Source organism: Carassius carassius, chromosome 20, assembly GCF_963082965.1.
Source record: "Carassius carassius chromosome 20, fCarCar2.1, whole genome shotgun sequence".
Lineage (NCBI taxonomy): Eukaryota > Metazoa > Chordata > Actinopteri > Cypriniformes > Cyprinidae > Carassius > Carassius carassius.
Window position 1 is genome coordinate 11,261,813 of NC_081774.1, and position 21,770 is coordinate 11,283,582.

General features: G+C 34.1%; 1 long non-coding RNA gene across 3 annotated transcripts; it reads right to left on the minus strand.

Moving 5' to 3' along the window:
• Positions 1-1,880: 1,880 nt before the first annotated feature.
• LOC132096335 (uncharacterized) lies at positions 1,881-13,443 on the minus strand. Of its 3 annotated transcripts, none has more exons than XR_009422572.1 (5): positions 13,291-13,443; positions 13,098-13,205; positions 12,093-12,194; positions 10,631-10,702; positions 1,881-2,089 (listed from the first exon to the last, which is right to left on the minus strand). It is a non-coding gene; the product is annotated as an uncharacterized LOC132096335 (long non-coding RNA). The 3 variants fall into 3 exon arrangements; XR_009422571.1 differs by lacking the exon at positions 1,881-2,089 and adding an exon at positions 10,095-10,454 and having other exon boundaries at positions 13,287-13,440; XR_009422570.1 differs by lacking the exon at positions 1,881-2,089 and adding an exon at positions 10,095-10,454 and having other exon boundaries at positions 13,291-13,437.
• Positions 13,444-21,770: the final 8,327 nt, after the last annotated feature.

Consider the following 21,770-nt stretch of genomic DNA (forward strand, 5'->3'; position numbering starts at 1 on the left):
TAGATACAGTGCCGAAAAGAAGAGAAGAGGATAACGACAGAGGTAAGGAGATGTAGTGAATGAACAATTTATTGCATAGGAGTAAGATACTATAATTTCTCGGCAGTTATTTTTACCTTAAACTTAATGTTAGCAGTTGTTCTGAGTCCCCAGACTGTGATTTTTTACAATCATGTCAGTTTTAAGACGCATTTTTTATTATCACTTTTTTATTAATGTTTTACTCTACAGTTGTGCAGTTTTGGGGGGATACAGTACAGGCCAAAAGTTTGGAAACATTACTATTTTTAATGTTTTTGAAAGAAGTTTCTTCTGCTCATCAAGCCTGCATTTATTTGATCAAAAATACAGAAAAAATGTAATATTGTGATATATTATTACAATTTAAAATAATTTGTTTTCAATTTATTATACTTTAAATTATCATTTATTTCTGTGATGCAAAGCTGAATTTTCAGCATCATTACTCCATTCTTCAGTGTCACATGTGACATCCGGTCTATCACATGGTCCTTTAGAAATCATTCTAATATGATGATTTATTATGAGTGTTGGAAACAGTTCTGCTGTAATGTGTGTGTGTGTGTGTGTGTGTGTGTGTGTGTGTGTGTGTGTGTGTGTGTGTGTGTATATATATATATATGCTAAATCATGTACACAATGACAGGGTGAAATGGGCTGTGATGCATGGGGCGCCAGGTAAAATCTTGCCTAGGGCAGCAAATTGGTCAGGGCCGGCCCTGCTAAAAGGTAAGTGATTCATAGGAATACCTGTGGACATGCTTTTTCTGCTTTGTATAAGGTTGACAATCTGATTAGAAATTATTAATTAAAACATTGTTTGTTTAAAACAGAGACTGCTGGTGAAGATGTAATAAGACCAATCGTCACAGAGAAGCATGTTTTGGAAGGAAAAGATGTTACACTGATCTGCAACTACACTGGAAGTGTTCAGAATTTACAATGGTATCGTCAGTATCCTGGATCCAAACTTGAGCACCTCATCACGTTCTTTGAAACCAAACCGGAATCAAAACCCACTCTCCATCTGACCGCTGCGGCTGATAAAACAGTCAAAAGTATGAATTTGACGATCTCTTCTACAGAAGTGACAGACTTTGCCATGTACTACTGTGCCCTGGTGCCCACAGTGACAGGAAACACAACTACACTGTACAAAAACAGAATGAGAAAATATCTATATATATATACGGAAGATGATGATGCACAATGCATTTTAAAATGACATTCTCAACTGCTTCATGTTGGAATAAATTTTAAATGGGCGTACAAGTGATTGAGTGTCCCTTAAATATCAAGATTAACTTTTACATACATGAAAAGATATACTTGAATCAATCTTATACTTGAATCATTTGACATCTGTTACAGTGCCACTTTTTATATAATATCATAAATCAGAGTGCCCAAATATCATTTTAGTATGTAGACTACAGTTTATGCATATACTGACTGTACTTGTAGGGTGAGATGAGTGAGTAGACACTGTGTGGGAGGAGCTCCATGTTTTGTCAAATTCAGCAGAAGAGCTCAAGAGGTTCCATCTCTGTTTAGTTCTTGACTCTCAAAGTCATTGTCTCTCATTAGTGCAGATGTTGCTCCTCACATTCATTATATTTTCTCTTCTAAAAGGTGAGTGATTTATAACAATAATTACTGTGTAAATGCTGTTTTTTCTCCTTTTTATACTGTTGATAATCTGAGTTAGCCCATCAGAAATGATTAATTAAAACATTGTTTGTTTTAAACAGAGACTGCTGGTGAAGATGTAATAAAACCAGTCTCTACAGAGAAGCATGTTTTGGAAGGAAAAGATGTTACACTGATCTGCAACTACACTGAAGCTGTTCAAAATTTACAATGGTATCGTCAGTATCCTGGATCCAAACCTGAGCACCTAATTATGTTCTTTGAAACCAAACCTGAATCAAAACCCACTCTCCGTCTGACTGCTGCGGCTGATAAAACAGTCAAAAGTATGAATTTGACGATCTCTTCTACAGAAGTGAAAGACTCTGCCATGTACTACTGTGCCCTGGTGCCCACAGTGACAGGAAACACAAGAACTCTGTACAAAAACCTTCTTGTTATTTGCCTGTTGAACAGTCATATTTCTCTACAATGTTTCTGTGATATTTCATTTTGCTGATGATCTAAATGTGCCATTTAAATGTACTTAATCAAAGTGTAATTCATTTTGCTCTATTTAGCAAGGATGTCCCTCAAAGAGAGAGAAAAAAAACTTCATTTAGGACTATAATCATAATCAATACAAAAATGGACTACAAAATCCCAACACAACCATTCACCACTCAAGATAAAACAAATTCAGTCTGTTCCTTGAAATAATGTTTGACACATTTCTCTCTTATTTGATTACTATAATGTTTAAATAAACAACTACAGTATAAATGTATATAAAAAAAAACATTTATCTTGCCACAGAAAGGTGATTGGGTTTATCTATATACGATACACACACACACACATACACACACACACATATATATATATATATATATATACATATGAAATTTTCAGAGCCTACAGAATTTGTTTAGATTCACAGTTAAGACCACACATAAAATGAATTCCTTTGAAAGTCTCTGAAGTACAGTAGATAGCTGATATGTTGCTGCACAATAACTTTTGGTTGTTCCAGTTACATCCAAAAAAGAATGACATTATACTTAACCAGTGGTTACCACACACCTTTTTTATTATTATGATTATTAAATCAGATAAGAGAGATTACAGTCAAGCAAGGCTTTTACCAGAAGGTGGAGCTCACATTCAACTGATTTCAGAACAGAGCACATGCAAACTGAGTCAGTTAGGAGGAAACTGTAAGACTTGACTGAGCATTTTGTCTCATTGATGATGTTGCTCCTTGTCCTCGTTATATTTTCCCTTTGTAAGGGTGAGTAATACCTAAGAATAATTTCCAGATTATTGATTTTGAATGTGTTTATGTTAATAAACAAACTATTTATATATGCTCTTAATTAGTCCATGAATTTTAATGTTTTTTTTTACTGATTTATTGATTTTTTTTTTAAAACAGATACTGTTGATGCTGAAGTGATAACTTCATTCTTCACAAAGCAGCATGTTTTGGCAGGAAGAGATGTTACACTTTCCTGCAACTACAGTGGTAATGTTCACAGTCTGCAGTGGTACCGTCAGCATCCCGGATCCAAACCTGAAAATATAATGTTTTACACTGAGAGCAGCAATCAGTCAGAGCCTAAGCTTCGTCTGAACGCTGTGGCCGATAAAGGAAACAAACTTATGAATCTGAGCATATCTTCAACACAAATGGATGATTCTGCTCTGTACTACTGTGCTCTGCAGCCCACAGTGACAGGAAACACAACTGCACTGTACAAAAACAGACAGTAAGGACACACACACTGTAATTAGAGAAAGTGACATGACATACAGCCAAGTATGGATCCCTTCTCAGAATTCGTGCTCTGCATTTAACTTATCCAAAGTGCACACACACAGCAGTGAACACACACCCGGAGCAGTGGGCAGCCAGTTATGGAGCAGTTAGGGGTTCAGTGCCTTGCTTAAGGACACCTCAGTCGTGGTACTGCTGGCCCAAGACTCAAACCCACAACCCTAGGGTTAGGAATCAAATTCTAACCACTAGGCCACAACTTCCCCTAATTAGTAAAAACATTACAAAGATGTACCAATGAGTAAAATAAGGTCAAATTAGAAAAAGGATAATTAAGAGAACTGGAAACTGTACATCAACCAGTGTAAAGATATTTAAAACTTTTGGTACAGTACTTTAACATTGTATATTTTCCACATAGCTAATTGTCCAAAAAAAAAAAATCGTTTTAGAGTTTATCATCAGTTAATGTAAGCACTGCTAGTCATACACATTTTACACCTATATATAAATCAAAAACATGCCCTTTTTTTATTCATTCTAAAGATAATCCATAATATTGCTTGATTATTTGTCATATTTGCAGGCGAATCTAATTGGAATATCATCAGACCAAATAAAACATCTGGGCCCGTATTCATAAAGATTCTAAGAATCCTCTGAGAAAACTCTTAATTTAACTTAAAAACTTTTACGTAGGAGTCTTAGCTTAAGAGTGATTCGGGACTGATCTGAGAGCAACTCTGGGTAAGGAAAAGACAAAAACTTTCATCTTAGTGAGGAGGCGGGGTTGACCCTGTTGCTATGTATGACACAATCTTTTGAAGACTGTGATTGGTTGGTTGTCCAAGAAGGAATAAAATAGTGATTTTAAGTATAGGGTCTATTCTAATTATCACTTTGAATTTACAAGCGTAATTTTTCCTATTTGACCATTCTCACACACACACACACATTATATGTGGGTTTATATAAATCCTTTTTTATTTACCATGCTTTTAATTTCCTATAAGGTATTTGATTGGCTTAGAATGATAAAAATTGTTCCACTCTTTCCAATTACAGTGATTGCTGTCGTATTTAAGTGGCAGTTTGAATGTTGGTTTTAATGTATCAAACATGGAATCAAAACCAAGAAGGGCGAGAAAGCCAAACTGGACAGAGGAACAGTGTTTACTGTTAGCCCAGTTAGTGGATGAACACAAGGCCATTCTTAAAGGAAAATTTGGGCCGGGTTCACAGCAAGGGACAAGAAGCAGACATGGGAGCGTATAGAACAAACTATTAACGGTTCATTCCCCCTTCTTGTGCGCACCTCTAAGCCTGCTATATTCATAAATGCAGTTTTTTGAGCCTGCAAGGTGGGAATGTCCACTAAATGAACTGCGACACAATAAGATGTTCTGTAAGTGCTGTAATAGTTTGTGTGATCACTCTGCTTACAGAAGGTTGTGACAGACCCAAATCATCACTATTGCATTGTTGCATTTTCCAGTTGCCAAATATCGTAATGTAGTGATTGCTTTAATTTCTGGTGCAATGGCATTTCTGCGCTGTGTCGGAGATGTTAGCACGTCTCTAATAAGATCAGTCGCAAACATGATCCCTGCACGATCTAATCTACAGCGTCTTATTAACTCACTGTCATCCATTGTCTGCAACACATTTCTTCTGCCTCTTCGTCTTTCTGACATTTTCTCCTCTGCTAAAGAAACTCTTAAGCCTCTTAAAAGTCCTCGTCTGTGCTCTTAACAAGTTTGACTTTAAGACCTCTTTTAAGGGTTAAGATGCTTTCTGAATACTAGGATTTTTTCTTTAATTTTTAAGAGTAAACGCCCACATTTCTAAGAATTTTCTTAGAATTTTGTCACTAGGAGCTACTTTTTGCATTAAGATTTTTTATGAATACGGGCCCTGTAGTTTCAGCGTGGAGGAATCCACACCACTCTGTCCTGTTCATATGTTCATGAGTTTCTGCTGCCTATTGATGAGTCTTCTCATTATGTCATGAGAGCTGAGCAACCTCATCCACATCTGTCCATCAGACTCCGTAATGATGAAAGTGTGGATCTGGAGTTGTCCTCTGCTGCTGTATCAGACTCTGTCATGTATTACTGTGCCCTGCAGCCCAGTGAAAGGAAAACAAACTACACTGGACAAAAACTTTATCTTGCATATCGCATAATCATATTTTTAAGCTTCTCCTCATGCAGTGTTTCTTTTTTTCAACTTTCAATTCATTATAAGGTGGCCTTACTCCAAGATTTACTGTACCATTTAAATTTACAATAAGCCGAGTTAACCAGCAATACCATAGTGTAAACAGTTATTTAATAGTAAGAATAAAGTGTGACCAAAAGTTCCTTATAGGTCTATAAACAGGACAAATTCCTGCAGATGATTACTTTGCTATGTGTTTTTGCATAGTAAACAAAAATTGTGCAATCAGTCAGATCTCTCTGGACAGTGGAAATCTTTATTATTGTACCTTATCACATACTTCTTTAATCACTTCAATCCTATTTTATAAATCATTTACTAGGCCAAAAATTATTTGGTAAGCTCTTATTTTTTGTTTGAAATACAGTACATCCCATAAAAATGCTTAAATATTGTGGCAAAATTCTGCCAGGAGGTGGAGCTCCAGAAACCAGTCTAGTTCAGTCTCAGTCAGTTCAGTTGTTTAAAAATGAAGAGCAGACATACATTTGAGTCATTTATACTCTGGGAGAGAACTGTACGCCTTGAACCTCAAAGTCATTGTATCTCATTAGTACAGATGTTGCTTCTGGTATTTGTTATATTTACTCTACTAAAAGGTGAGTGTTTCGTAACAATTATTTAGGGGGGATTTTTCTCTTTTTATTGTGTTGACAATCTGAAATAGTCAACCAGAAATGATTACTTAAAACATAGTTTGCTTTAAACAGAGAGTGCTGGTGAAGATGTCATAAAACCAGTCTCCACAGAGAAGCATGTTTTGGAAGGAAAAGATGTTACACTGATCTGCAACTACACTGGAAGTGTTCAAAATTTACAATGGTATCGTCAGTATCCTGGATCCAAACCTGAGCACCTCATCACGTTCTTTGAAACCAAACCTGAATCAAAACCCACTCTCCGTCTGACCGCTGCGGCTGATAAAACAGTCAAAAGTATGAATTTGACGATCTCTTCTACAGAAGTGACAGACTCTGCTGTGTACTACTGTGCCCTGGAGCCCACAGTGACAGGAAACACAACTACACTGTACAAAAACTGAGTGAGAAATATATTTAAGACAAAAGATGATAATGCTTAATGCATATTTTAAAAGTACATTCTTTATAAAGTGGACAATCAATTTCTACCTTTTGGAATAGTTTTCAAACACACGTACAGTACAATTGGTAGTGTCCTCCTCACCATTAATATTATCAGACTACTTCTTTAAAAAGATACGAATAGCAAAATAATGTTTGAAACATTTACTAGCTCTACTGTTTCACTGAAATGTTGGTATCATATCAGTTTCTTTATTTACTGTCCATAATTGTAGGGTAAAATAAGCATGTATGTATGTGTATGTATGTGTGGGAGGAGCTCAAGATTTTGTCAACTTCAGTGGAAGAAATCAAAGATATCACTGACTTTGCTTCATACAGATCCATACAGAAGTCTTAACTCAAAAGAAACAGAAACAAGTTATTCATCTCATCCATTTTAATTTTTATCCTCAGTTACTGTGAGTATCTTTAGTATGGAATGATATTGCGGACTTTATTCAAAAGGCATTGCAAATTGTATTTGAAATTGTGCTGCTGAATCAAGGAAATGTGACCATGTTAACTTGTGGCCTGTGTTTACCTATTATGAAAATAAACAATAGCAGAACACTGACTACATTTTATGGTTCATGATGTTAAAGAACATTTCATAACGTCTCAGACAACTGTACATTTGTGGCTACTGTGGCTTAATTATAAACACTATCGTTAACTCATATTTACCCTTGTAAAAACATGGTACATTTTAGTACGATCGTCACTTCCCAATGCAAACACGCCCAATAAAATGGCCCCACCCCTGTCACTTGATTGACAGGTTTCCGTGTAGACGTTGGAAATTCAAATGCAAAAGGAATTGTGATTCCATTTGAGTTTTGCCAGTTTACATGCACAATGCAGAGAGAGAGAAAAGGCAAATGTGGTAATTAATATTGCTATTTAAATATGACAGGCTCATAGCTCGTAAGATATGGGAAACACAATTGCAAACGGACTTTGCATTTCCATTTTAAATTTGGCAGACACTGTGCGTTCACTTAATCGAAAATGAAAACGGTAATGCGCGATTTGCATTTGCGTTTGGATTATGTCCCATTTTATGAGTCCACAAATTGAAAACGCAATTGCAAATACAATTTGCAATTCCTTTTGAATAAAGTCCGCAATATCATTCCATACTTTAGTCTTACAATGTGATAAACATTTGCATAATGTTTTCCAGAACATCACTAAAAATAAAAAAATAATACAGAAATGTTAACAATCATTAAGGTTCTTAATTCTTTAAAGGGTTTGTTCACCCCAAATGTAAAATTAACCCATGTTTTACTCACCCACGAAGCATCCTAGGAGTATATGACTTTCTTCTTTCAGACGAATCCAATAGGAGTTATGTTAAAAAATTTCCTGGCTCTTCCAAGTTTTTGTTGAACAGTCCAAAAGACATCAAATAAAGTGTGCGCATCCATAATAAAACATGCCTCAGAAGGCTCTGGGGATTGAATGAAGGCCTCCGGTAGCAAATCAATGCATTTTTGTAAGAAAAATATCCATATTTTAAATGTTTTAAACATTTTTATCACACTTTAGCTGACTGTCATACCAGCACGCCGTTCTAGGAGGATGACGTTGGACTGTACGTTGTGTATGCACCTGTAAGATATGCTAGTCTCATGAGTTTGTTTACAGCAGCAAAGGAAGCAACGTTTCCTTACTTTACCAAAGGAAAACCAGTCTCTTCTTGGCTTATTGAAATCCTCTGACATTTTTCTTTAGAAACCTTCTTTTGTTCTGCTAATTTGTGACTGGTGCTTTGTTTTGCTGGTTCTGCTCCGTGCTTCTGCATTCATCACTTCTCACCGGTGTGTTCCCGATGCATATGTCTTACATCATCCGCACGGAACGGCTCGCACGTGTGACAGTCAGCAGAAATGTTAGGATACCATTGACTTGTTAATTTTTGTAAACTTTTGTATACTTGTAAACTTTGCTTGACTGACTGTCAGAATTTTGCTACTTGATTTCTTTGCACAGTAAACAAATATTACAATCAAATGGATCTCTCTGGACAGTGACAGTCCTCATAAGAAAAAAAATTGCATTCAAATATTTCAAATATTTGCCCAATTAATAATTTAATTCTTCTTACTATAAAATTGACTAGGCCAAATGTTTTCAGTAAGCCTTTATGTGTTGTTCAGGACAAACAATGAGATATTGTAGCAGAAGGTGATATGGCACACATTCTGCCAGAAGGTGGAGCTTTAGGAACCGTTCTATTTCAGTCTCAGTTCAGCTGTTTAAAAACAGAGCAGACATACATTGAGTCACTCACACTTTAGAAGAGAACTGTAAGTCTTGACCCTCAAAGTTATTGTTTTTATCAGTGTACATAATGCTCCTCGTATTCCTTACATTTTCTCTCCTAAAAGGTAAGTGATTCATAGGAATTACTGTGGACATGCTTTTTTCTGCTTTGTATAAGGTTGACAATCTGATTAGAAATTATTAATTAAAACATTGTTTGTTTAAAACAGAGACTGCTGGTGAAGATGTAATAAAACCAGTCTCCTCAGAGAAGCATGTTTTGGAAGGAAAAGATGTTACACTGATCTGCAACTACACTGGAAGTGTTCAAAATTTACAATGGTACCGTCAGTATCCTGGATCCAAACCTGAGCACCTCATTTTACACATCGAAACAATCCCCAAACCAGAACCCACTCTCCGTCTGACCGCTGCAGCTGATAAAACAGCCAAAAGTATGACTCTGACTATCTCTTCTACAGAAGTGAAAGACTCTGCTCTGTATTACTGTGCCCTGGTGCCCACAGTGACAGGAAACACAAGAATACTGTACAAAAACAGAATGAGAAATATATTTACGGAAGATGATGATGCACAATGCATTTTAAAATTACATTCTCAACTGCTTCATGTTAGAATACATTTTAAATGGATGTACAAGTGATTGAGTGTCCCTTAAATATCAAGATTAACTTTTACATAGATGAAAAGATAATACTTGAATCAAACTTATACTTGAATCATTTGACCTTTGTTACAGTGCCACTGCAATTTTTATATAATATCATAAATCAGAGTGCCCTAATATCATTTTAGTATGTAGACTACAGTTTATGCATATACTGACTGTACTTGTAGGGTGAGATGATTGAGTAGACACTGTGTGGGAGGAGCTCCATGTTTTGTCAAATTCAGCAGAAGAGCTCAAGAGGTTCCATCTCTGTTTAGTTCTTGACTCTCAAAGTCATTGTCTCTCATTAGTGCAGATGTTGCTCCTCACATTCATTATATTTTCTCTCCTAAAAGGTGAGTGATTTATAAAAATTACGGTGTAAGTGCTGTTTTTCTCCTTTTTATACTGTTGACAATCTGAGTTAGCCCATCAGAAATGATTAATTAAAACATTGTTTAAAACAGAGACTGCTGGTGAAGATGTAATAAGACCAGTCGTCACAGAGAAGCATGTTTTGGAAGGAAAAGATGTTACACTGATCTGCAACTACACTGAAGCTGTTCGCAATTTACAATGGTATCGTCAGTTTCCTGGATCCAAACCTGAGCACCTAATTATGTTCTTTGAGACCAAACCTGAATCAGAACCCACTCTCCGTCTGACTGCTGCGGCTGATAAAACAGCCAAAAGTATGAATTTGACGATCTCTTCTACAGAAGTGACAGACTCTGCCATTTACTACTGTGCTCTGCAGCCCACAGTGACAGGAAACACAAGAACACTGTACAAAAAACGTTAGAAGTGAAATTCAAGATGAAAAAGAAGATCATTTTAAAAACTATTTCTGTAACCATTAGAAAGGATTTGTGAACAATATACAGTTATAAAACTCTGGAGCAAAAGTAATTAAACTAGATTATTTGATTAAAAATTAATTCACACAATAAAGCAACTTACCAGCTCTGAAGGTGTTAGACATAGTTATAAACATATACCAGAAAGATTACACAGTTTCAGTGCGTTCCAAACCTGTTTACATACAAGACACATCATGTTTCTTCTAAATACAGAAAATGCTGTATTCTCAGCAGATGCCAACTTTACCAAGAATTGACTATGCTGTGTTCCAATTCCCATTATATCAAAGATATACCTGATACACCGTATGCAGACTATTAAAGGGAGAAGCTTTGTACCAAACTTTGCATAAAGGAAGAACATAAAGAACCTCTGAAGTATGTGTAAAGCTATGAAAGTACTATATGAGAACAAGTGGGTGGAGCTAGCTGTGGACAAAGTCACTGCAAACAAAAGAACGGCACAATGCCTCCGAAGACAGAAGAGGACTTTCAGTGATCTTGAGAGATCTTCACAAAAGCGATGTTGTTGCTCTGTCTGTTCATACTTTTCAATCACTTTGGTAAGAAATCAGCTTTAATTGGTTGTTGTTTTAGAGTAAAAAGAAAACTACTTCCTTTTTTATTTTAATACTAAGTAGTATTGTGCTAAATATGTGTATCTTTCCAGGTGAAACTACTGGGTATGGAATCAGACCAGACACAAACACTACAGTGTTAATGGAGGATACAAACATTACACTGTCATGCATATATGAAGGCTCAATAGACAGTCTGTACTGGTACCAACAAAAACCTGGATCAAGACCAGAGTTTTTAATAATGATTGATGAAGCTTCTCAATATGTGACAGAGGCCAATCCACCTTACCCACATCTGTCAGTCAAACTTGATAAAGTACAGAAACGTCTTTATCTGGAAATCTCCTCTGTGGCAGTTACGGATTCCGCTATGCATTACTGTGCTTTGAGGCCCACAGTAACAGGAAACACACATACACTGTACAAAAACCCTTACTGTGTGTAACAATTCAGAGTGACAGAGTGCATTTGAAACGTAAACAATGTGAAATGTGTTCTGCTCTATTTAATTTGCGACGCTGTCTTCAGTCTTTTCAGTGTGCGATTTCTAAGATGAACTACTTTGGTGTTCAGATGGGATCTTCAGCATGGAAGAAACATTTCGTGGATGAATGAGAAGAACAATACAATTCAAACTCAGCCATCACATCTTCAAATATTCACACCCTGGAAAGTCCTTTAACTAATAGCCTGTATCTGACAGCAGCTACAAGTGCACTAAAATATCCATCATTATAAAGAAACAAAGGTTTACACCTCTAGACTTTCTGAAAAGAATCCTGAGGTTTTTACTAACCACAAAAGTTGTATTTAGTGCAGAACCCACACAGACCACAGGATGAGCATCCTCTGGCTGACATAAGGTGAACAAACATCTTGGTTTTCAGGGACAGTTCCAGTTTTTGGTGTCCTGTCCCTGGAAATGTACCTATTTTACTGCATATACAAAACACCACACAAACACACTGCAAAAATCCTTACCAGTATATCCCGGTGGTTAGCCGGCCAAATGTGTAGGGAATTGTTTCACTACTAGAAGGTGCTGAAATCTTTATGGATTACTTTACCCAGGAAGAATTTAACCTGAATGAGAGCAGAATATTACAATGAATTACCAAAAGAGAAACTGTTATAAGTACCATAAATAAATTAGAGTAATATTCTTTGTACTGTATGTACTATATAAAAGGAGCTGAACAGGGTGAAGGATTTTGTATACAGTTCCTGAATCCTTCCCGTAAAGTTAATACCCAAACACGGATAACAATACCACTTGGTTGAAATATATCTATATCCATATCTATATATATATATATATATATATATATATATATATATATATATCTATATATATCTATCTATATCTATCTATATATATATATATATATATATATATATATATATATATATATATATATATCTATATATATATATATATATATATATATATATATATATATATATATATATATATATTAAACAAGTATATCAACTAAACAAGTATACTTTCAACAATTATACACTTACAGCATATATAATTTGTGTTTCAAGTGAGCCTAAAATGCAAAGGCTACATTCAAGAGTAGTAAAGATAGACATTAAACATAAAATAACATGTGAAAAAGTAATGAGTGCTGTACATAGTAGCCTACATTCACACTCTGGAAAAATACGCATTCGGACTCAAAAATGAAAACACTAACTGTTAAAAATATTTGTTACCTAGTTTTATTTATATCATAGTTCATTTTATTTTGAATTTTTATATGTAATTTGTTTTTGTAAAACCATTATCTTGTGATAATGAAATGCTATTTTGTTCTTTTTGCTTCTCGTATTAATATATGCCACTCACAATAATGTTATTAATAGCTAAAATATACAACTTTTGATTAATAGATAATAACACGTGAGATTTCAATGATATTTTGACCACTGAACTAGGAAATGTCTCCAGTTTACATTTCAGAAATCTAGTCAATTTACACTTCCACTTACCTTCAATCCAGCAGGTTGTCCAGGCTAAACGCTATTTTCTTCAGTGGGTATGCAGGTAAAAGCCAAACACCTCTGGCCCATTTATAGTTATCCAATCTTCCATGAAAAATAAAATGAACGTAGACTGTGAAAAAACTTGTTCGTGTTGTTTTTCTTTCACGCATTTAATAAAGTAACCTACAGCTGTGGAGAGCGTATAGCATCTTCCTATTCGCCTACTGAAAAACTGAGGTGATCAGCTCCGGTTGAAGACAATGACAGGATCCAAAACCTTTAGAAGCAGACACCGAGCTCATATCGCCATCTCTTGTTGAAGCTGAATATTTCGACTTCATATTAAAGCCAACAGCTCCACCTTGCGTTCAGAATGCTTTGATCCAAGGTTATTTCACAAATTGCCAATAAACTATTTTTACAGTATAGCCTATTCTGTTCTTTTAACAGAAGTTTGGGATACATTGCAATCAGCACAATAATAGTGTAGTAATAATAATAATGTAATAATGAATCACATTTTTATTTGTATATAATGTATCAATATGTTTTTATGCTAAATTGATTGAGTGCAATTATTACAGTACACAGTTAATTCTTTATTTTGGGTAATGTTTGACTATTTTCTATAAGAGTCAAATGATGTTACTTCATTTGGCAACAATAAAAGAACACATTTCATATAACTTGTAAATGAATATTATGCCTACTGTATGTGTAATAGGCTACTAATACATTGCAAAATACCATGCATTTTGATAATATCACACATGCACAAACACTGGCTGATGATCCCTTCAGTATTCTTAATAGGTGCACAACAGGTGATTTTACAAAAGTCCAAAGTGTTTCTCTGAATTCGTAAAAGCAAAGTGAAGAAGCTCTGGTTTTGTTTTTTAAATAAATGAATGAATAGATGTTCCTTTCGTGAGATAAATGCATGCATTCAGGATCATGTCATACTTGACCCTCTACTCTCAGTCTACTAAATCTGTGTGTAGTCTTCAGCGCAGTAAATTACTAGGTCTTTTTGTCAAGGCTTTGGAACTTTTATCTACAATAATTAGCTGAATTGTTGCAGCTCTCCTTGTCTCCCTCCACTGGCTTTCAGCCCAGCTGCCTGCATCAAATTTACTCATACTTAGATTTATTACAAAGTGAAGTGATATTCAGCCAAGTATGGTGACCCATACTCAGAATTCATGTTTCTTCATGAATACTTCAGAATTCATCTGCATTTAACCCATCCAAAGTGCACACACACAGCAGCAGTGAACACACACCCGGAGCAGTGGGCAGACATTTTTGCTGCTGCACCCAGGAAGCAGTTGGAGGTTCGGTGCCTTGCTCAAGGGCACCTCAGTCATGCTATTGCCAGCCTGAGATTCAAACCCACAACCCTGGGGTTAAGAGTCAAACTCTCTAACCACTAGGCCACAACTTCCCATTGTAAGCATAACCTTCACATATAGATCTATCACTGCATTTGAACCCTCAACTATGTCTCATGGAAGTCTGCAAGTCTGTTGTAGAGCTGCTGTAAATTTATTTTTTTGCTAGCAAGAAAATCTGATTTGTCAAGTACACAAACTCATATTCTTATGTTATTTGAGGTGCTTTTATTAACTTCTTCACAACATAAATTTTAAAAACTAAAATAGAATGTTTGAGGTTTAAGTGTATGTGTAATTTATGTTGTAGAACAAAGTGTGAAGGTCACTTTTGTGATGTTAACTACTACAGACTTTATTTTATTCACAAATTAAAATCTGTTATTCTAAAATAAATGTATACATTTAAATTCATGTATACATTTTGGGTTCATGTGTATATGGGTCAAAGACGTTAAGATGTCCGCATCAAAAGAAATGTACAAAAGTGATTTTGTGTCCATAGAAACCACATTAAATGTAAGTAAAATGTCTACTTTTAAGGTTTCAAATACGTTTTTGGAGAATAAAATGTCAAAATTTGGTTGAAATAATGATACATTGTCATTCAGTGTAACACAATATTTATGCTAAAATTCAAACAACATGCCTATTCTGACGTGTACATATTAAAATATCTAAAAGAATAATGGAGCATACTAAATTTTATTGTGTTTTAAATTAGTAAAAAATTCTTACTGACAAATGGGCAAAACCTAGGATAGTGGCAAATGTTAAAAATGTAAAATTACAACTCATTAGTGTTTGGGGTGAAAGTAATTAGTCTTTTAATATGTCATAAATAGATTTTTGTTGTAAATATGCCTGACAAGATTGTTACACTGAATGATATTTTACTGGGTGTCTTCTGTAAATCAGGGGAAAATGTATGATATTTATTTTTTGCTCAGAAAAACAAAAACAAAATTTCAATTAAATAAAACAGAACACTTTTTGAATTTTTTGGGGGGGAAAACTACAACAGTTTAAAGCAGTATTACACTTTTTTTATGGTTAAACACTTTTTCGTCTTTGACCCATATACAGTACACTGTATATGTATATATGCAATATAATATAGATATTCTAAGATATGATATAGAATGATCTAAGACGTTTATGTACTTAAAATAATCAGCAACTCTGAAAGAAAGACAAAACAAAAACACAATCACCATTGTGTTATATGTAGAGGGTGATCTAAACAATGCTAATCATAAAAAGCAGTAGGCAATATCATAAAAACCACTGCATATTACAGTTAGTAAATTTTGTTATAAAAGTAAGAATACATAAGAACATGAAGTATTTTCACACAATGACTATATCCAAGTAAGTCCAAGCAGGTCGTTCAGGAAAACCAATGACGTTAACGCTCATGATTGATTAATGGTAGGATGGCGTCATCTAGTGCTCATTTTTAAGCAGTACATGTAGTTTTGAGCACAGAACTGCAGATTATAATAATGACAATAGATGGCAGTAGGTACTTAGTTTTGGTTGGGAGGATTCTCTTGCTGTAGGCCCTCTGTTGGAGAATTCTGGCACTGTCTTCACATCAGGAGTCCTGCAGATTTGCTGAGGAATTAGTCCAAACCACTGACGCCTGATGGCAGTTTAGAGGTCTGGTGATCTGTACAAGGCTTCATCACTGTGTTTTGCACATAAATGCGCATGCACATACGGCATATCACGAAATGCTGATGCACATATTAGATACTATTGATTCAAATAAATACAAACAAAAGGATATCTTTAAAATAAAGGCTATTATTTTTGTGCAAAATACAATGTGAAATGCAATTTAAATTTGGAATAAAAAGTAATTCATTTGAAACTGTAACACAATTTGTTTTTTTCTTCACACTTCTACATGTGTACGACATATACCAGTACTCATATTAATAAAATTAACAAAATGTTTATCATGAATCATACTTTCAAGGAAAGCATAAAAGTTAAGCATCGGAAAAAAGCATTCACAGAAACGATAAATCACTCTTTCTGTTTTGCAGTGTCTTTTATATGTGAGGTACATTTCTTGAACTTTTCTGACTAATCACACCCTCTGTTTCAGTATTAATAATGTTTATGGAAAGTACAAAGTATATATACAGTAGATACAACAGTGCAAAAACCCTAATGGGAGAGGAAGGGCATATTTTAACTAAATTATTGTATGTAGTCTAGGCCTACATGATGACAGATTTTAAAGGTTCATATTATAGACCAAAGTCAGGCATGTGCTACATTTCTCCTTCTCTGCAAGCTGCAAAATGTGCATGCTTCAGTCTTCCTGTCCTCATTTCTGTCACCCACCCACACACACATGCGCAAACACACACATCCTGTCTTGCTTGCTTCACAGAAGAGAAAAAAACAACCACAGACGTATGTGACGTAGGCAGGAAGTTAGGCACTATGTCTTATTTCTGCACAGCGCCCACTTCCTGTGGAAAATAATACACTAACCCCGTTGATTCAAATCATCCTACTTACCTACTTTCAAAATGATGCCAGTGGTGAGCTTTAGTTAGCTTAACTATAATTATGACGAAACTGTTTTTTATCACTTTTTTTTCTACATAATTTATAGTTTGGGTTCTTGAATAACAGCATCATCTTCATTATTAAAAAAAAATATATGTTTGTGCATGTAGTAGAATAATCATATTGTGAACTGCACAATAAAAACAACATTATTATATATCAACTGCAGCAGTTTTAAACCGTTCATTGCAGTCTTTAAAAAAAAATTAAGTGATGACATTTATACATTCATCATACATTTAATTCATTCTATAGTGCAATATGTTTCTAGACGCATTCAGGTCAAAACACCTGAATATGATTGTCAAAGACTAAGATGTAAGATTAAACTATACCTTTTTGAAAGGCTCACATGAAACTGTCACATTTTTGCTGATGTTTTACAACAGTTAGGGGTAGATAGTATCAGCACGCAAAATTTTTACTTTGTGCCTCTCTGTACGTTTTGGAAAAAGAGTGTGAGATTTTTCCATGTGATTTTTCACCATTTGCATTCATTCTATTTTTGTACAATGCTCTTTTCGCTTATATCATTTGGGTTGCAGGAATCCACCTACTGTATAACACTTTTCATAGTTTCATAGTTGTGCTGTTTTCAACTTTTAAACCACATTGTGAATGCATGTAAAAGGAAACAGAACCACTATATAATAATATAATATTGCTAAAAAAAATAAAATAAAAAAAATAAATCCCTTTAATTATACTGTTTAACAATTTTATTTTACATAATTCCTATCCTGGGTTCTCATATTACAACATCACCATGAAAAAGGATTACACATACATGCACACATACATTTATGTATGCAACTTAAGAGGCAATAATTCTGCAGATTTATTGCCCAGTCTTATTTTAGACGGACCTTTCAAAAATAGCTTTAAAAAGGTCAAAAGAGCAGAATAACCTAATTAACGACCTAGTTCTGTTTGATTTATATTTCCCATAAACAAACACTACATCTCCATGTAAATTGTGTAATATTAATGCAGAATAAAATTTCTGTTTTGATAAATAAATTTTTTTTTTATTTATCTCTATACTAGACTGCTAGTTAGTAGTGCTGTTGCTGTTTTTTGTGCAAAAACTTTCAATTACCAGCAAATTCCTGATAAATGACACATTGCCTAGAAAACATCGAAACCGGTCACACAAGAACTGCAGTTTACGGGTAAACATTGTTTCACAATTGTTCACAACTGATTCCTTTTTATTTGCATATTAGCCTTCAATTACTTTGAAATCCTTTTCTAAATGTTATTATTTTGTAGTATGTGTTTCATGAGGGTCCTTCCCCAGATCTGAAAAAATGCCAGTCAAGGGCCTTACACCAGTATTTATTATCTTGACTAAAGTTTGCATTTAAACAGATATCAATTTGCTCCAAATTGGAAACATTTTTGAAGTTACACTGTTGTGACACTGTGTCACTTGATCAAATGTGGTACTTTGCAACCACTGTCTTAGAATCATCATTGTCCTGCCCCTAAAATGTCTTTCATCACCATAAATGACCTGACCTCATGAATTCTGTTTTATGGTCACAAGGCTATAGTGCTCACCTCTCTTCATACTAATGGGATAGGCCTTAAAAAAACTGAATAACAACAGACACACTCTCTTTCATGACAACAGAATAATGAAACTTGAGTTACAATTCTGGTCTGTCCTTATTATGACAGTCTTGTCTTCATTTGTTATATTTTATTACTGAAAATATATTTTATTACTGAAAACTGCCTATAAAAATACCCGGACTTTAATTTAAATATATATATATATATATATATATATATATATATATATATATTACTTATATATATATATATATATATATATATATATATATATATATATATATATATATATATATATATATATATATATATATATATATATATATATATATATATATTCTTGACATTACTTAGCATGCTATATTAATAAAATTTTTATTTGTCATAAACTAATTTTAAAAAGGCAGGACATCTTTTAGACTGCTTTACAATGCAGATAAACAAAACAAAATAAAACAAAACATGAGATTAATAAACAGGCTACCAAACTTTATTCTATAAATCAACTGCATTCTCATACCTTCCTTTGCAAGATGAAAAGATGATCATATATTTTAATTAAAATTGTAATACTATGTAATCCTCAAATGAGGATGACACAGAAAAACATCAACAGGAAGTGTGAGTGATTTTGTCTGCGTGGAAAACAGGTGCTGTGGATGTGGGCTTTATGTCTGTGTGGGGTTTACAGGCTTAGACCTGACAGCTGGTCTATCTCGAGAGCTCGGTTTTCCGCTTCACACAGCTCTGGTTTTAAACCATGGAAAACACAAAACACTTCCCGGATGATGTGGACAAGTTTAGAAATTTGGGCGTGTATGTTTTTTGCCCGTTATTTACAGATGTTGCTTTAAAAAAAAACAATTGGGTAACACTATTTTAAGGTGTCCTTGTTACACACCTTACATGTACTTAATATTATAATAAGTTTAAATTATGTGTAATTACATGCAAGTAACCCCAAGCCAAACCCTAATCCTATCCATATAGTAAGTACATGTAGTTAATTAATATTTCTCAGTACTTACATGTATAATCACACTGTAACAAGGACACCTTGAAATTAAAGTGCAACCAAAATGTGTTTAACATATACGTTTGGTTTTACATAACTGATTTACTTGAGCATTTCAGAACATTCCACATGTTGTGATGACGTTAACATTTTCATAGTTTTAAAAACATCAGCACTAACTTTATATTGTACTTTAGCATGTAACATTCTGTATACAGTCTGTGTAAATGGTAACACTTTTCAAGCTATGCATTGTACTGTAATTTTCATGCTTTCACAAAATTCAAACTGAACTGGAACCTTAATCTGAAACCTGTTTTCAACACACCAATATAATATACCAGAACGTTCTGTCTGTTTTACACATATCCTTTTATATTATATTATAATTATTATTATCATTATTATTCATAAAAGAATACATTTATATCATTTTCCCATGTTGCATGCTGTTCTACATTTTGTGCTTAAAGTTTCATTCACAAATGTGCAAGAATTTAATATTCATACAAATATCATATTGTAAAACAATCAAAACTACCCACCTTGCCTTAACTCAAATAAACCTGTCAAAAATAGGTCAAAAGATCAAAATAAACTACTTAATGTTCTGTTTCATTTGTATCACTACAACTCTACAATCATCTGTATCAAGTTCAACATTTTTATAATATGATCACTGCACATTTATTTCTGTTGTGATATGAAACATTGACCCATTAAAACAAACACACATATGCACTCAGAAATACCACAGAGGTGTGAGAAAGCACACATATGTGAGTGAGAAATGTGAACGAGTGACCTGTGAGTGACAGGTTTGTGTATGAGGCATCGCTCTGGGTGTTCAGCATAATAACCATCTGCTGCCATCCGTCGCTCACCGGATCACATTCAGCAAGTCATGCTGCCAGTCCTGTGTCATGGAAACATGCAAATTGAGACAAAAAATGCAATACACTATCCCATTTAATGATCTTTACTGCTCAATAATGAAAAGAATAAACAATAATGAAGAAAACTAAAATACAAACCTTCACAACATTATATAGATATACAGTATATCAGTCAGCCCAAAGGGAAGCATCTCTTCAACGCTAAATCCAAAAAAAAAAAAAGATTTTTAAATATATGCATGTTATTCTTTGTGTACATATAATAAATGCTATTTTTATTTACTTTTTGTATGTATTTTACTTTATGTTTTAAACCCCCATTTTTTGGCCTAAAATTGTATGTTTTGTATGGCAAAGAAACCTGTCCATATTTGTCACAACAGGTGACTCCTGCAGACACCTGTAATCATCATCATGTGGCCCAGCAGGGGAGGTCCCACCACTAGTCCCCATGTGTAGGGACTCTTGAAGCGACCTAAAGCCACCTTTCGACAGTTATCATTGCTTTTGTGTATAACCATAACTGGGTCATTTAGAAAATAAGGTTCCAAACATGTCACTTGACTTCTCTGTTATGAAAAAGATTTGAACTCCTTTAGTGCTAAAACTATGAGAGTACGAAAGGTTAAAAATAACTTTTAGTATAAGATTACTATAGTATAAACTTTTTTATATATTACTATTTTTTCTTGAGTGACAGCAAAATCACAATTATTACCACAGGTTACCATATTTCACAATCTCACATAACAAAATACAACATTTTAAAATAGCACATAAAAATTATTCCTGTTAGTGGAGGTCCATGCCGTTATTCAATAGTTTTTAGAAGTAAAAATCTACTGTGCAGCATGATTTGAGTCAGAAACAATGTTATTAGCATCATTTATGATAAAATATATATACTTTATTTAAGAGGCTGCCTTACAATCTTTGAGCAAACTTTGATTTGGTTCAACAGCTTTGTTTTTAAGCTTACAGACAAAATCATGTATCAAACAGAATTAATAGACAAGATTAGCAAAATAATCTGATTTCTTGCTCCAAATGACCTAAAATAGCAAAGAAAGTAGATTCTCTAGTCTATGGGCTCTCCACAACAACATATTATCAAACCTCAGATACTTTTTATGAACTTACCTGTCTAACATTTTTATGATTAAAGCAAAATTAAATAAGTAATTAAGAAATAATTTGG